This window comes from Vicugna pacos, chromosome X (genome assembly GCF_048564905.1).
Source record: "Vicugna pacos chromosome X, VicPac4, whole genome shotgun sequence".
NCBI lineage: Eukaryota > Metazoa > Chordata > Mammalia > Artiodactyla > Camelidae > Vicugna > Vicugna pacos.
The window spans coordinates 17,959,117-17,971,559 of record NC_133023.1 but is presented as its reverse complement, the minus strand read 5'-3'; the positions used below and the strand labels follow the sequence as shown (position 1 = coordinate 17,971,559).

The following is a 12,443-nucleotide window of genomic DNA, read 5'->3' as shown; positions in this document are numbered from 1 at the left end:
GATTTCTGCCAAGAACATCACTATCTTGCAGAATGACCTTTCAGCTAGCAACATTTGTTAAAGCAGCTCTTGAAAAATCTTCGACATTTTGAACAAAGACTCTTTTAATGATATAATAACTCTTCACCCCAAAATACATTAAATAAATATGCTAAAAGAAGGACAATTCAACATTACAATTTAAAGTAATTACAGGACATAAAAATTCTTCGTTAGAGAATCCCATATGGAAAAAATTTGAATTGTGCTCTGTGTTTACATGAACCACAAGTGTTTTTTGATTGTTTTTGCATACAGACATCAAGCAAATAGAAACAAACAGCCCAAATTGAGAACAAAACAGGAAGAAGCATCTGGCAGAAATGTGGAAAGTTTCGTAATTCTCCAAAAGGTGAGGCAAGCCAAGGACACAGCAGGAATCTGACCTAGTAAAATTCAAGTTTCAATGAAGTGTGAATTGTGTATATAAGACCACTAGTCCCTGGCAATGGAGCCCCCACTTTATGGCAGAAACATTACATTAAGGGAAAATCCACATGACAATGAAGTACATAGTGAAAGGTCAGAACATGACAGGATCTGGTCTGGTGTGGGGTTTGGGAAGGTTTCCACTGTAAAGAATGACTTCCTGAATAGACCAAAAGAGAGGGTTAAATTGTGCCTGTGCTCTAGAGCAGAGCTTCTCAAATGTTAATGGGCACACTAATCGCCCGGGGGGGGGGGGGGTGGTGTGAAAAAAAAGCTCCCTCTGCGGCACTGGGTCCAAGATGGGGCCTGAGATTCTGCATTTCCAACAAGCTCCCAGGGGTCTCTGGGATCCTCCCCTGACTGCCTAAGTCTGTCACTGAGGAGTATGTGTGGCAGGTACCTGCCAGCACTGCTGCTAGAAAGACAGTAGCCCTGGGAAAATGGCAGAACCCATTCCTTCAAGAACCCTCCCGGATAAAGGGGCTGGCTTGTGGTGGCCAGGGGCTTTGTCCATCCCCCTGGGCCTTCTGTGGCCCAGGGCTGGGAGTAGAACAACAAGGAGTCAACCGCTATTGGGATCAACACTGTCACCCACGTCCACGCCCCCAGGAACTCAACATGCAGAGGTGGAGGAGAGAGAAAATGATGGGAGAGATGACAGATACGGAGAACGGAGAGTGAGCACTGGCACACAGGGACTCGCTGTTCCTAGCCAAGAGGTGCAATGAAAGATCTTTTTAGAAAAAGGTTTTCCTAAACTTAAAGAAGATTTGTATCTGCAGGCTGAAAGAACTTACCACAGTTCAGGGAAGACGAACTACCTACACACAGACACATTTGGCAACAAGTTTTAACTACAAGGGGGAAAACCCTACAATCTAATGACAGGAGAAAACAAATCATCATTAATTGAGGGCTTACCTTGAGTTCTGCACGCTACTTGGTGCTTTCCCTGAGTTTGCTCATTGAAACCTCATAGCATTCTAACAGAGGGCTGGTGTTGGCCTTTAAGTGGACTGGATCCAGAAACTCGGACGATCGTGTCAGGATCCCTCTGCTCTCCAGCTGCCTCAGCTCTCTCATTCCGCGTGGGAGCAGGCAGGCTGCCCCAGACGCGGCACAGGCAGCTCCAGGCTCACGTTGTCCCAGCTCAGCTACCCCAGGAGGAAGAGAGTCCCTCTTCTGGTTTCACCATAGAAGGACACCCATTGTCTTGTTCTGCGCTTGCCCTTGGATCCATCACGGTGACCAAGAGGATGGAGTGAGATTATTTGACCAGGGGCTGAGGGTCTATGTTTAGAAGTCCCACCAGAATTAAAAGGTTGGAGTAAGAAAAACAGACAAAAGAGAGGAAGGATGGTTTGGCCAACAAAAGCAAAAGGTCCACGACAGGGGGGTCTATGAGTTGCCCCACTTTACAGATGACAACAGTAAGGATTAGAGAGGTCAAGTGACTTGCCCAAGGTCACACATCCAGTGTAACTGAAGAGCCAGGATATAAACCAAGGCAGTCTGAGCAGAGCTCTTAACCACTGTGCTGTAGGCAACAAAGTGAGTTTGGTTTCAGACTTCTCTGCAACATCAGCTCTCAGAAGAAAATGGAGCAACAGTTAGACTCTCCGGAGAAAAAGACTGTAATCGAAGATTTCTGTGCTCTGCCAAACTGTCTTTCACAATAATAGCTAACAAATATTAACCATACACTGTGTGACAGGCAATGTTCTAAGTTCTAAGAGGACCTCTGCACTACTGTACCTGAGCTAGGGGAACGGGAGATGGTGGCCCTTTTCTCCCAGAGTGATATTTCTGCTCTACAGGAGGGTATCTGGCCAGGGATAGTAGCCCCTAGTCTTCCCATCTTGCTTCTCCTGATATGGAACCTTTGCCATGTGAGCAAGCTGGGACAGGAGTGATCAGGGCCCGGTACTACAGCCTACCGCACACAAAGTAGAACCTCTGTCCTACAGTGAAGGCTGGGCAGGGGAAGAGGCCTCCAGTCCTCTGCCCTGCACCTACCTGGATACATCTTCTGCAACACAGAGCTAGCCGTGAGGAGAGATGCTAATAGCCTGTCCTTCCTGGAGTGAAACCACAGCTCTACACCAGAAGCTGTGAGGAAAGGGAGCCCTGTCTTCTTAGCTGTATCTTCCAAGAGTAGAGCCTCCATCACACTGAGCTGGGAGGATAGGAAGTAGTTCTTGGCTCAAATGCCACAGACCCCCATTGCTCTTACTAAGGTTTAGTAGTAGATTTTTCTTGAATGAATGTTTCTCTAGTCACTGTGCATCCTTAGAACAAATTCCAGAGACTTTAAATGATTGGGTTTTTTAAATAATTTTCATCGTTAAATGGTTATTTCACTGGGGAGCATATCTCCCAAACTCCTCACCCCACCATTTTGAAACTCTGCTACCTCAATCAAGGTTTTTTTTTTAAGGAGAAAAATAAGTTTGTTTGGTGATATTATAAACTCATGATTCAAACATATTCAATGTGTTTCAATCCACTGCAAGTAGTTTTAGTGATGCTCAAATAATCCAACTGTGGCTACTGGGAACTTCTTTAAGTTGGTTCCGGAGTCCTTTTGACATGACCCAAACAGTCAGACAACTTTCTTGCTACTAAAATACTGTGTACATAGCCTTCCCCAGTCACATAGAATGTTTTTGAAAACTTAAAAGTCACAGTTACCAATATCAAAAGGAGTAAATAGGCCTTTCAAAGAAATAAAGCAGATAAAAGCAAACACTCAAAAGAGAAAAAAAATTTTTAATCATAAAGAAAATAAAAAATAAGGAAACATTAAAATGGTATCGAAAAATATGACATGAATAATAAAACAAATGTATTATTGATCATGATAAATATAAATATGAATGGAATCTACTCCCCTATCAAAAATTTAGATTCACAAATTGGATTAAAATTCAATTTTATATTATTTAAATGAAGCACAAAATGAAACAAAAAGATTAATGTAAAGGAAGGGGAAACAAATAAAACAAATGCAATTAAGAGAAATCAAAGATGAAAATACTTACATTAGTAGAATTTGACATTTTTAAATGACATTAAAATTTATAAAGAAATTTATATGTAGAAGGATAATCAATAATATGATTGATATCCTGCAAACAAAAGTCCAGGACCAGACAGCTTCACTGGAGTATTCTACAAAACATACAAAGAAGGACTTATACTTATCCTTCTCAAACTATTCCAAAAAATTGAAGAGGAGAGAATACTCCCAAATTCATTCTATGAAACCGCCATTACTCTGATACCAAAACCGGACAGAGCCACTTTAAAAAAAAGAAAATTACAGGCCAACATCTTTCATGAATATAGACGTAAAAATCCTCAACAAAATATCAGCAAGATGAATCCAACAATGCATAAAAAGGATCACACACCATGATCAAGTTAGATTCATTCCAAGGTCACAAGGATGGTTCAACATAAACAAATCAATCAATGTGATACACCACATTAACAAAAGGAAAGACAAAACCCACAGAATCAACTCAATAGATGCAGAGAAAGCATTTGACAAAATTCAACATTCATTCATGATTAAAAACTCTCACCAAAATACATATGGAGAGAACATATCTCACAACATAATAAAACCAAATTACAGCAAACCCACAGCCAACATAATACTCAATAGCAAAAGGCTGAAAGTCTTCCTGCTAAATTCAAGAACAAGACAAGGCTGCCCACTCTCACCACTTCTATTCAACATAGTATAGGAAGGCCTAGCCACAGTGGTCAGACCAGAAAAAAATTAAAGTTACACAAATTGGAAGGGAAGAGGTAAAACTGTCACTATTTGCAGTTGATGTAATACTCTATATAGAGAACCCTTAAATTTCCATGCAGAAACTATTAGAACTAATAAATGAATTCAGCAAGGTAGCAAGATATAAGATTAATATACAGAAATCTGTTACATTTCTTTGTATTAATAATGAAATATCAGACAGAGAAAGTTAAAAAAAAAACTTGTTTAAAATTGCATCAAAAAATAAAATACCTAGGAATAAGCTTAACCAAGGAGGTGAAAGAACTAAACACTGAAAACTATAAAACACTGATAAAAGAAATTGAAGATGATTCAAAGAAATGGAAAGATACCACATGCTCTTGGATTGGAAGAATTAATATTGTTAAAATGGCCATACTACCCTAAGCAATCTATAGATTTAATGCAACCCCTATGAAAATACCCATGACATTTTTTTATATAACACATAATACTACAATTTATATGGAATCACTAAAGGCTCAGAACTACCAAAGCAATCCTGAGGGAAAAGAACAAAGCTAGAGGCATAACCCTCCCACACTTCAGACTAAACCACAAAGCTACAGTAATTAAACATGGCATTGGCACAAAAACAGTCATATAGATCCATGGAACAGAGAGCCCAGAAATAAACCCACACATCTATGGTCGATTAATCTATGACAAAGAAGGCAAGAATATACAATGGAGAAAAGACAGTCTCTTCAACAAGTGGTGTTGGGAAAACTGAACAGCTACAGGTAAATAATGAAATTAGAACACTCCCTCATACCATATACAAAATTAAACTTAAAATGGTTTAAAGACCTAAATGTAAGACATGACTTCATGAAACTCCTAGATGAGAACATAGGCAAAAATATTCTCTGACATAAATCCTAGCAATATTTTTTTAGATCAGTCTTCCAAGGCAAAAGAAATTAAAAGCAAAAATAAACAAATGGGACCTAATCAAATTTAAAAGCTTTTGCACAGCTAAGGAAACCATAAACAAAACGAAAAGGCAACCTATAGAAAGGGGGAAAATATTTGCAAATGATGAGACTGACAAGGGACTAATTTCCAAAATATACAAACAGCTCATAGAGCTGAATATTAAAAAAAAAAGCAACCCAATCAAAAAATGGGCAGAACACCTAAATAGACATTTCTTCAAAGAAGACATACAGATGGCCAACAGGCGTATGAAAAGATACTTAATATTGCAAATTATTAGAAAAATGCAAATCACAACCACAATGAGGTATCACCTCACACTGGTCAGAATGGCTATCATCAAAAAGTCTACACATAATAAATCTGGAGAGGGTGTGGAGTAAAGGGAACCCTCGTACACTATTGGTGGGAATGTAAATAGGTACAGCCATTATGGAAAAAAATGTGGAGGTTCCTTAAAAAACTAAAAATGGAGCTACTATATGATTCAGCAATTCCACTGCTGAGTATGTATCTGGAAAAAACAAAAACTAATTCGAAAAGATACATGCACCCCAATGTTCATAGCAGCATTATTTACAATCGTCAAGACATGGAAACATCCAAGTGCCCATCAACAGACGATTGGCTTAAGAAGAGTTGGTATATAGATACACAATGAAGTAAAAAAGAGTGAAATATTGCCATTTGCGTGGCATGGACCTAGAGAATTTTATACTTAGTGAAGTCAGTCAGACAGAAAAAGACAAATACCACTTATATGTGGAATCTAAAAATAATACAAAAGAATCTATATATAAAACAAAACCAAACTCACAGACATAGAAAACAAACTTATGATTACCAAAAGGGGGGTGGGAGGGACAAATTAAGAGTACGTGATTAAGAGATACAAACTAATACACATAAAATAGGTAAGCAACGAGGATTTACTGTACAGCACAGGAAATTATATTCAGTACCTGTAATAACCTATAATGGAAAAAAGTCTAAAAAAACTGAATCACATTGCTGTACACTTGAAATTAATACAGTATTGTAAATCACCTATACTTCAATAAAAATAAGAATATGATTAATAAATCTTGCTTTTTAATAGCTCCCTGGAAAGAAACATGTATAATAGACAACACACCTTTTTTTCTTAGTACCCATGGAACATTTGTAAAAATTGAATAGATAGATATAGCTGCACTAACAGTGGCACTCAAACAGAGCTCAATTGCTAAAGAAGACTCACAAGACCCAAAATGACAAAACTTACAAATGTATAGTTTATTACAGGGAAAGGACACACTATCATATAGAGTATGAAAGTCAGAATATACATCACAGAATATGACTCACAGCCGGGGTCTGGAAAGGCCAAGTGCAGGCTCCTATTTTGTTTTCCCCGCTCTGGTCCTACCAGATGTTCTGCCCTCATCTTGTATCTTCCCTGCCCCAGCCCTAGAATCAGCCATTTCTTCAAGAAGCCCTGATCCCCCTATTAGAGAATGATATTTAGAAACAAAAGATCTGAATGCTAAGCGTGCTCACTGCTGCTCAGGTGTCACTGCTTCTAGGCCATCTCAGCAGTCAGACCCAGGAAATATATTTAAGTATACTACCCTATGTATACAGACATATCTATATTTCTGTATCTGTTTACCAACTAGAGTTCAACATTTATGTTAAGTTATTTTTGTTGGTAGCCCTACATTATCTACTCAAAATACAAGTTTTCCTTTTTTTTTAATTGAGGTATAACTGACATACAACATTATGCTAGTTTCAGGTATGCAACATAATGATTCAATACTTGTATATATTGCAAGATGATGCTCACAGTAAGCCTAGTTAACATCCACCACCATACATAGCTACAGAATTTTTCTTCTTGTGATGAGAACTTTTAAGACGTACCCTCTTAGCAACTTTCAGTTATACTCTACAGGAGGGGGAGGGAATAGCTCAGTGGTAGAGTGGGTGCTTAGCATGCACAAGGTCCTGGGTTCAATCCCCAGTATTTCCATTTAAATAAAACAAGTAAAAACCTAACTTCCTCCCCCAAATAAAAAAAATCAAAGATGAAAACACATTAGTAGAATCTGACATGAAAAAAAGTTGCCATGCTGTACATTACACCCCCATGACTTATTTATTTATCACTGGAAGTTTGTGCCTTTTGACCCTTCATCCATTTTGCCCACTCCCCACCCCTTACCTGTGGGAACCATCAGTCTGTTCCCTGTATCTATGAGCTTGAAAACACTGTTTTTCGAAGTTATTTAGCATTTTCCCCTACCCTCTTCCATGAAGTTATGTCATCTATTTTTAATACAATTAAATTATTTTGTCATACTCTGCCTTCCATCCTGGGATCACTGACAACCAAGGCGCCAAGGTGAATTTTTACAATTTACGTACAGTAGAGTTCATTCTTGGTGGTGTACCAGTCTACAGGTTTTGACAATTGTGTTGTCATGTATCCATCACCACCCTTGTGCTCAATCCTTCCTTCTCCCCCAATTCCTTATAATCACTGATATGCTTTTCATCCTCCTCTAGACTGAATAGTGATCTGAAAAGATACCCATGTCCTAATCTTGACAACAGGCATATGACAAAAGGGATTTGGCAGGTGTGATTAAATTAAAGATCTCCTGATTAGGAGATGAGCCTGGATTATCCAGGTGGGCCTTAAATGTAATCACAAGGGTCCTTAAAGAGCACAGCAAGAAAGTCGGAGGTAGTAGGAGACATGAGGATGGAAGCAAGAGGTTGGAGAGATGTGAGAGAGGAGTCACAAGCTAAGGAATACAGGTGGTCTCCAGAGGCTTGAAAAGTCATGGAAAATGAATTCTCCCCTAGAGCCTCAAGAAGAAACCAGCCCTACCACACCTTGACTTTACGTAGCCTAGCAAAACTGCTTTTGGATTTACGGCCTCCAGAACTGTAAGAGAATAAGTCTGTGCTGTAAGTCACCAAGTTTGTAGTGTTTTATAGCAGAAATAGGAAACTAATACACATCTCTATAGTTTTGCCTTCTTCAAAATGCCATAGGAATGGAATCATACAATACTTTTGGGACTTCAGAGTCTGGCTTCTTCCACTTTGCAAAATGCATTTTAGATTCACCCGTGCTTATGTTACGTATATTTTGCCACTGAAAAAAGATTCACCCATGTTGTTCAGTGAATCACTAGATCTTTCCTTCTTATTACTGACTAGTATTCCATTGTATGCACATACCAGTTTATTTATCCATTCACCCGTGGAAGGACATCTGGTGGTCTCCAGTTTTTGATGAATAAAGCTGCTACAAACATTTGCATACAAATTTTGGTATGCACATAAATTTTCAATTCCCTTGGCTGTTAAAGACAACTCATAGGTATTCATAGCTCTTAGGACATGGAGATGTCAATTTAAATATCATTACCAGGGAAACACATTATTAAATAATATAAACAAAAAGAATTACAGGCTTTTTAAGGCCAAGGTTACGTTCACAGAATAAGCCTTAAGTTTTGAGTTCCAGATGTCTTACAACACTCCTTTGTTAGAAATAACATTTTCAAGGACATTTTAAGAAATCAGGATATCATCTTCTTATTCTGGTGCTGGGATTTCTTACAGCAGCAGTGAGGAGGGCCTGTGGTTTTTCACACTAAATGCTAAAATTCCATTACTTAGAACTGTGAGAAATAACAACAGATCTAAGAAGATTAAAACTTACTATGGAATGGAAAGGGACAAAATAGAATTATAAACAATTGGAATGGGAGCATGTCATGTTATCCATCTACAGTGCAGATAGAAGAAACTGACAATGAATTTTGAATTTCTGACTTACTATATTGGCACTCAATTTACCTCTAGTCCTTAGCATTGTTTGCTATGGAACTTTGTCAAATAGTTTCGTGAAGTCATTAAAACTTACCTGTTTTTTTCCGACAGATGTGCAATGACACCTCTGCCAGGGGAGTTTTGCCTAAACAGAGAAAAAAATAAGCCATTCAAACATAAAAACCAGCAACATTTGGTCCCCTAAGGGACCAAAACTACAGAGGAAGAACTCTGAATTAATTACATCCCTCAATGCAAAGTCAGGTATAAGTCACATAATATGTGAACAGCTTGTAAAACCTAGTGCAAAGTGTTTAACAAATATTTGTCAGGGTATAGGATTTTCTCCTACTTACTCACAAGCTAACAAGTTAGCCTGTTACTATTTCCTGGATGCCAGCAACACAGTAAGCAGTATGCCCAGCATCAGCATACTTGTGTGGGTTCCACATGTCCCCAAGTCCCACAGGGGGCCATGCAGAGGCGCTAGGTGGACATACTCTGTAGACAGTGATGGGGGAGGGTATAGCTCAGTGGTAGAGTATGTGCTTAGCAAGCACAAAGTCCTGGGTTCAACCCCCAGTACCGCCATTAAAAAATAGATAAACCTAATTACCTCCCCCAAAACAAATAAACCAAGAAGAAAAAAAAAAGGATAAAGAGTAAAAAATGGCTTGTTAAAAAAAAAAGCCTTCTGTATACAGTGCATGTTTGCATCACAGCCAAGGAATACTGGCCATGGGGAATTCACATCTTTTATAGCAAGCCTGCTCTTTACCCCAGAAGGAAATATCACCTCATCCCTCAGTGCAGCTCCCTGAAAATACAGCCGAGAAATGACCCAGGTAAAGTGGTCAGGGCCTTGCATTCTTGGCAAAGAAAACAAGAACAAGCAGGAACATTATGGGCTGTGACAGACTGTATCTCCCAATAATATTATGCCAAGAGAGAAAATAGGCCATCTTTTCCTCCACTTGAAGTGAACAGTATGACGTACTGCCCAAAGTTTTGCCCCTAGGAAAACTTTCTTTCATCACTGTCTTTCACGGGCTGGAACGCAGCTACCATCCACCTTTGGCTGCTGCCAGCAAACTGTGCAAAAACCAGGCCTGTGCTTTTTCTCTGTTAACCAGTCACTGAGAATTCTCTGGGAATCCATAAATGTGGATTAAGCGAGAAGTAAATCAGTAGGAGCAAGTACCATGGGAGTTTAAAACACCTCTTCGGGCGCTTTACTTGCACATTCTGAAAGCTTGGACACGATCGTGTACATAATGTGATCATTTTCAAATAAAGTACCATGGTCACATCCAACTTTACGTTTCCATGAATCAGATAACACCTCGTTCCCGACGGTCATTTCAAGTGGCAGACCTCACTCTCATTTCATCTTCCAGATCTCCTGCCCAGGCTTCCCATTGAGTAAACCCATCCAGAAGCTGGAGGGCAAGGAAACCTGTTGATACTATCCCTTCCCAGGACAGAGAGGAGGTAGAGGGTGGAGTGAATCTGGAAGGGCAAATGGAAGATATCCAGCACAGCCCATAAATGGCATTGATGTCATTGGTGTGATTTTCTAAAACATTAAACAATTCTTGGTAAAGTTCCAAACAAAACAACACACACTCCTTTCAATTTACACAGTAGTTCCGTTCCTGGAAAATTCCAGGATATTAAAACGGTTCAAAAAATACTTTGAGTTATGCTCGCTCCAGCAGCAGTATACTAAAATTGGAATTATACAGAGAAGATAAGCATGGCCCCTGCGCTAGAATGACATGCACGTTTGTGACAGCATCCCATATTTTAAAAAACAAATTTTAGAAAAAGAAAAGAGTACTTTGAGTTTACACATAAATGAGGTTAGCCTTAGGCTTAGCTAATGACAAATAGGTTTTTCATCTACAGAAATGGCTAGGGGGACGTTTGAAAATTATGTAAGATGTAGGAAAATTCGTCCTTGTAGGAATGTCACATGCATTGAAGGACACATGCCATTCTTGGCTCCTGCCCACTAACTGCCAGGGGATGCCTGTCAATCACTGTAACAACCAAAATAACCCATGTGTTTTCAAAGCATACCCTTGGTGGTACTGCCCTCAGTGAGACCCACTCTCCCAAGGTGAAACATTCATCCTTACAAAATTTGAGTTTGCTACTTCATCCACTAAGCAGCTGGAGGCACCAATGAATGGAAGGAATGATTTCTCAATATATGTGTCCTTGTTCAATCCAGTATCCAAAAGTCTCTAACTCAGTGACCAAACACTTGCTGCCATTTCTGGCAACCTATAACTTGAATTTGAACTTCACGATTTCATATAGATAAAAAGTAAGAATATAACTGGATGCAAAGCTGAAGTTTCACATGGAGCCAGATAAAAGTTTATAAATAACCACATTTCATGTCACTTGATACTATAAACTATGACATTTTCTACTTTTAACTTATACATTTTAAGTAACACATATGCATTATCTGAAATTACAAAATATAGACACAAAAATAAAGACATCACATTCTGTGGTAGACAGTAATGGCCCCCCTCAAAGATGCCCACGACCTAATCCCTGGGACCTTTTACACGGCATAAAGGGATTTTGCAGATGTGACTCAGTGAAGGATCTTGACTTGGGGAGATTATCCTGGATGATCCAGGTGGATCCAGTGTAATCACAAAGGTTCTTATAAAAAGGAAGCAGGAGGATCAGAAGGCACAGAAGGTGATGTGATGGCAGAATCAGATACTGGAGTGAGGCAATCAGAGCCAAGGAATGCTAGCAGTCTCGGGAAGCTGGAAGAGGCAAGGAATGGATTCTCCCCTAGAGCCTCCAAAGGAAATCAGCCCTGCAGACATCTTGATTTTAGTCCCCTAAGACTCATTTCGTATTTCTGGCCTCCAAACCTGTAAGAGAATAAATTTGTGTTGTTTTAAGCTACTCAATTTATGGTAATTTGTTACAGCAACAATGGGAAATTCGTAAACATCCCCCTGCCCCCGCAGAGCTGCATCATTGTTAACACCTTAGTACCTGTACTTTCAGATTTTTTCCTAAATTATTATATGTGTCTGTACTTTTTGAAAAATGGATCACAGTGTACATGCTATCTTATAACCTGCTTTTTTAAGTCAACAAATTCCACCTTCCCATTTCATCAAATACCTAGACTATTTAGAAATTTCCCAAATAGCACAAAAATGCCCTTAACAGTTATTTGGTCTAAATTACAATCTGTTCAAGGACTACCCATTACATATAATTATTAGATCCCTTTTATTATGATGTTGACTATCGAAGAAATAGTCCTACAGTTATTCTGAGGAATATGCCACCTTCTGGGTTTGTTTAGTTGCTACCTCTTGGTGCTATTTAGTTTGTTCTTCTATTTGTTATTTCC

At 39.0% G+C, this 12,443-nt stretch overlaps 1 non-coding gene across 1 annotated transcript; it reads left to right on the top strand.

Moving 5' to 3' along the window:
• Positions 1-10,746: 10,746 nt before the first annotated feature.
• LOC116278282 (U6 spliceosomal RNA) lies at positions 10,747-10,851 on the top strand. The gene has a single exon (XR_004187669.1). It is a non-coding gene; the product is annotated as a U6 spliceosomal RNA (small nuclear RNA).
• Positions 10,852-12,443: the final 1,592 nt, after the last annotated feature.